Here is a 6000-nt window from a genome sequence, read left to right on the forward strand (position 1 = left end):
TGACGTTCAAGCCGAGGATCGACTCCCACCACGTGCGCACGTGGGACAGCCCTGTGGGAAAGCCTCGTGGGAAAGCCTCGTGGGAAAGACTCGAGGGAAAACCATAGATCCTTTGATCCACGCGGCGGACTGCGTGACACTGCTGCTACCGCTCTGGAGGAAAGCGCAAGTGCATGCCCGCATTCGAGACGAGGACTGACTCCCCTGGGGAGACTCCAGAAGTACCCCAAGATCCATGTCAGCACTGGAGAGGAAACCTCAGGTTCCGGCCCCGACTCCACACAAGGTCTTAGGCCCCGGCATCGATGGGAGAGGAATCCCGAGAGGCCCCCGAGGAACTCGCATGGGGAATGGCCTTTCCTGAGGCCACCAGAGCGGGTCCCTGAGGTCCCCGTCGTAAGTCGAGAGCACCTGCCGCAACTCGAGAAAATCCTGGAGGTTTTGCCCTCCAGGCGAGATGAGGCCCATTTCCGCTGAGGCTTCTCGAGGCCAATCACATCTAACCACTGGAACTTCCAAAGGGTCCTTCACACCATTGCTGCAACTCAAGAAGTTCCCCGACATACCCGTCTCCACTCGAGAGGAAGCACGTGGGGTCCCGCACACATCCAGGGCAGCCCCGATTCCGCCTCCTAGCTCGAGATGAGGGATCCTTTCCCTGTTTCGTAGGGAAAGAATTCCCGGCGTTCCCGTCGCATCTCAAGAGGAGGCGCTCTCCACAGGAAAGGCGAGAGGAACTCCAGGGTCGTGACACCATTCCAAGAGTCCCCCAGATGTGTCAGTCCATTCCAGAGGAACCTGTTTTCCCTGCACTGCCTTGACGTTCAAGCGGAGGATCGACTCCCACCACGTGTGCACGTGGGACAGCCTTGTTGGAAAGGCTCGTGGGAAAGCCTCGTGGGAAAGACTCGAGGGAAAACCATAGATCCTTTGATCCACGCGGCGGACTGCGTGACACTGCTGCTACCGCTCTGGAGGAAAGCGCAAGTGCATGCCCGCATTCGAGACGAGGACTGATTCCCCTGGGGAGACTCCAGAAGTACCCCAAGATCCATGTCAGCACTGGAGAGGAATCCTCAGTTTCCGGCCCCGACTCCACACAAGGTCTTAGGCCCCGGCATCGACGGGAGAGAAATCCCGAGAGGCCCCCGAGGAACTCGCATGGGGACTGGCCTTTCCTGAGGCCACCAGAGCGGGTCCCTGAGGTCCCCGTCGTAAGTCGAGAGCACCTGCCGCAACTCGAGAAAATCCAGGAGGTTTTGCCCTCCAGGCGAGATGAGGCCCATTTCCGCTGACGCTTCTCGAGGCCAATCACATCTAACCACTGGAACTTCCAAAGGGTCCTTCACACCCTTGCTGCAAATCAAGAAGTTCCCCGACATACCCGTGTCCACTCGAGAGGAAGCACGTGGGTCCCGCACACATCCAGAGGAGCCCCGTTTCCGCCTCCTATCTCGAGATGAGGGATCCTTTCCCTGTTTCGTAGGGAAAGAATTCCCGGTGTTCCCGTCGCATCTCAAGAGGAGGCGCTCTCCACAGGAAAGGCGAGAGGAACTCCAGGGTCGTGACACCATTCCAAGAGTCCACCAGATGTGTCAGTCCATTCCAGAGGAACCTGTTTTCCCTGCACTGCCTTGACGTTCAAGCCGAGGATCGACTCCCACCACGTGTGCACGTGGGACAGCCCTGTGGGAAAGCCTCGTGGGAAAGCCTCGTGGGAAAGACTCGAGGGAAAACCATAGATCCTTTGATCCATGCGGCGGACTGCGTGACACTGCTGCTACCGCTCTGGAGGAAAGCGAAAGTGCATGCCCGCATTCGAGACGAGGACTGACTCCCCTGGGGAGACTCCAGAAGTACCCCAAGATCCATGTCAGCACTGGAGAGGAATCCTCAGGTTCCGGCCCCGACTCCACACAAGGTCTTAGGCCCCGGCATCGACGGGAGAGGAATCCCGAGAGGCCCCCGAGGAACTCGCATGGGGACTGGCCTTTCCTGAGGCCACCAGAGCGGGTCCCTGAGGTCCCCGTCGTAAGTCGAGAGCACCTGCCGCAACTCGAGAAAATCCAGGAGGTTTTGCCCTCCAGGCGAGATGAGGCCCATTTCCGCTGAGGCTTCTCGAGGCCAATCACATCTAACCACTGGAACTTCCAAAGGGTCCATCACACCCTTGCTGCAACTCAAGAAGTTCCCCGACATACCCATCTCCACTCGAGAGCAAGCACGTGGGGTCCCGCACACATCCAGGGGAGCCCCGTTTCCGCCTCCTAGCTCGAGATGAGGGATCCTTTCCCTGTTTCAAAGGGAAAGAATTCCCGGCATTCCCGTCGCATCTCAAGAGGAGGCGCTCTCCACAGGAAAGGCGAGAGGAACTCCAGGGTCGTGACACCATTCCAAGAGACCCGCAGATGTGTCAGTCCATTCCAGAGGAACCTGTTTTCCCTGCACTGCCTTGACGTTCAAGCCGAGGATCGACTCCCACCACGTGTGCACGTGGGACAGCCCTGTGGGAAAGCCTCGTGGGAAAGCCTCGTGGGAAAGACTCGAGGGAAAACCATAGATCCTTTGATCCACGCGGAGGACTGCGTGACACTGCTGCTACCGCTCTGGAGGAAAGCGCAAGTGCATGCCCGCATTCGAGACGAGGACTGACTCCCCTGGGGAGACTCCAGAAGTACCCCAAGATCCATGTCAGCACTGGAGAGGAATCCTCAGGTCCCGGCCCCGACTCCACACAAGGTCTTAGGCCCCGGCATCGACGGGAGAGGAATCCCGAGAGGCCCCCGAGGAACTCGCATGGGGACTGGCCTTTCCTGAGGCCACCAGAGCGGGTCCTGAGGTCCCCGAAGTAAGTCGAGAGCACCTGCCGCAACTCGAGAAAATCCAGGAGGTTTTGCCCTCCAGGCGAGATGAGGCCCATTTCCGCTGAGGCTTCTCGAGGCCAATCACATCTAACCACTGGAACTTCCAAAGGGTCCTTCACACCATTGCTGCAACTCAAGAAGTTCCCCGACATACCCGTCTCCACTCGAGAGGAAGCACGTGGGGTCCCGAACACATCCAGGGGAGCCCCGTTTCCGCCTCCTAGCTCGAGATGAGGGATCCTTTCCCTGTTTCGTAGGGAAAGAATTCCCGGCGTTCCCGTCGCATCTCAAGAGGAGGCGCTCTCCACAGGAAAGGCGAGAGGAACTCCAGGGTCGTGACACCATTCCAAGAGTCCCCCAGATGTGTCAGTCCATTCCAGAGGAACCTGTTTTCCCTGCACTGCCTTGACGTTCAAGCCGAGGATCGACTCCCACCACGTGTGCACGTGGGACAGCCCTGTGGGAAAGCCTCGTGGGAAAGCCTCGTGGGAAAGACTCGAGGGAAAACCATAGATCCTTTGATCCACGTGGCGGACTGCGTGACACTGCTGCTACCGCTCTGGAGGAAAACGCAAGTGCATGCCCGCATTCGAGACGAGGACTGACTCCCCTGGGGAGACTCCAGAAGTACCCCAAGATCCATGTCAGCACTGGAGAGGAATCCTCAGGTTTCAACCCCGACTCCACACAAGGTCTTAGGCCCCGGCATCGACGGGAGAGGAATCCCGAGAGGCCCCCGAGGAACTCGCATGGGGACTGGCCTTTCCTGAGGCCACCAGAGCGGGTCCCTGAGGTCCCCGTCGTAAGTCGAGAGCACCTGCCGCAACTCGAGAAAATCCAGGAGGTTTTGCCCTCCAGGCGAGATGAGGCCCATTTCCACTGAGGCTTCTCGAGGCCAATCACATCTAACCACTGGAACTTCCAAAGGGTCCTTCACACCCTTGCTGCAACTCAAGAAGTTCCCCGACATACCCGTCTCCACTCGAGAGGAAGCACGTGGGTCCCGTACAATCCAGGGGAGCCCCGTTTCCGCCTCCTAGCTCGAGATGAGGGATCCTTTCCCTGTTTCGTAGGGAAAGAATTCCCGGTGTTCCCGTCGCATCTCAAGAGGAGGCGCTCTCCACAGGAAAGGCGAGAGGAACTCCATGGTCGTGACACCATTCCAAGAGTCCCCCAGATGTGTCAGTCCATTCCAGAGGAACCTGTTTTCCCTGCACTGCCTTGACGTTCAAGCCGAGGATCGACTCCCACCACGTGTGCACGTGGGACAGCCCTGTGGGAAAGCCTCGTGGGAAAGCCTCGTGGGAAAGACTCGAGGGAAAACCATAGATCCTTTGATCCACGCGGCGGACTGCGTGACACTGCTGCTACCGCTCTGGAGTAAAGGGCAAGTGCGTTCCCGCATTCGAGACGAGGACTGACTCCCCTTGGGAGACTCCAGAAGTACCCCAAGATCCATGTCAGCACTGGAGAGGAAACCTCAGGTTCCAGCCCCGACTCCACACAAGGTCTTAGGCCCCGGCATCGACGGGAGAGGAATCCCGAGAGGCCCCCGAGGAACTCGCATGGGGAATGGCCTTCCTGAGGCCACCAGAGCGGGTCCCTGAGGTCCCCGTCGTAAGTCGAGAGCACCTGCCGCAACTCGAGAAAATCCTGGAGGTTTTGCCCTCCAGGCGAGATGAGGCCCATTTCCGCTGAGGCTTCTCGAGGCCAATCACATCTAACCACTGGAACTTCCAAAGGGTCCTTCACACCATTGCTGCAACTCAAGAAGTTCCCCGACATACCCGTCTCCACTCGAGAGGAAGCACGTGGGGTCCCGCACACATCCAGGGGAGCCCCGTTTCCGCCTCCTAGCTCGAGATGAGGGATCCTTTCCCTGTTTCGTAGGGAAAGAATTCCCGGTGTTCCCGTCGCATCTCAAGAGGAGGCGCTCTCCACAGGAAAGGCGAGAGGAACTCCAGGGTCGTGACACCATTCCAAGAGTCCCCCAGATGTGTCAGTCCATTCCAGAGGAACCTGTTTTCCCTGCACTGCCTTGACATTCAAGCCGAGGATCGACTCCCACCACGTGTGCACGTGGGACAGCCCTGTGGGAAAGCCTCGTGGGAAAGCCTCGTGGGAAAGACTCGAGGGAAAACCATAGATCCTTTGATCCACGCGGCGGACTGCGTGACACTGCTGCTACCGCTCTGGAGTAAAGCGCAAGTGCGTTCCCGCATTCGAGACGAGGACTGACTCCCCTGGGGAGACTCCAGAAGTACCCCAAGATCCATGTCAGCACTGGCGAGGAAACCTCAGGTTCCGGCCCCGACTCCACACAAGGTCTTAGGCCCCGGCATCGACGGGAGAGGAATCCCGAGAGGCCCCCGAGGAACTCGCATGGGGAATGGCCTTTCCTGAGGCCACCAGAGCGGGTCCCTGAGGTCCCCGTCGTAAGTCGAGAGCACCTGCCGCAACTCGAGAAAATCCTGGAGGTTTTGCCCTCCAGGAGAGATGAGGCCCATTTCCGCTGAGGCTTCTCGAGGCCAATCACATCTAACCACTGGAACTTCCAAAGGGTCCTTCACACCATTGCTGCAACTCAAGAAGTTCCCCGACATACCCGTCTCCACTCGAGAGGAAGCACGTGGGGTCCCGCACACATCCCGGGGAGCCCCGTTTCCGCCTCCTAGCTCGAGATGAGGGATCCTTTCCCTGTTTCGTAGGGAAAGAATTCCCGGCGTTCCCGTCGCATCTCAAGATTAGGCGCTCTCCACAGGAAAGGCGAGAGGAACTCCAGGGTCGTGCCACCATTCCAAGACTCCCCCAGATGTGTCAGTCCATTCCAGAGGAACCTGTTTTCCCTGCACTGCCTTGACGTTCAAGCCGAGGATCGACTCCCACCACGTGTGCACGTGGGACAGCCCTGTGGGAAAGCCTCGTGGGAAAGCCTCGTGGGAAAGACTCGAGGGAAAACCATAGATCCTTTGATCCACGCGGCGGACTGCGTGACACTGCTGCTACCGCTCTGGAGGAAAGCGCAAGTGCATGCCCGCATTCGAGACGAGGACTGACTCCCCTGGGGAGACTCCAGAATTACCCCAAGATCCATGTCAGCACTGGAGAGGAATCCTCAGGTTCCGGCCCCGACTCC

This window comes from Ovis canadensis, chromosome 18 (assembly GCF_042477335.2).
Source record: "Ovis canadensis isolate MfBH-ARS-UI-01 breed Bighorn chromosome 18, ARS-UI_OviCan_v2, whole genome shotgun sequence".
Lineage (NCBI taxonomy): Eukaryota > Metazoa > Chordata > Mammalia > Artiodactyla > Bovidae > Ovis > Ovis canadensis.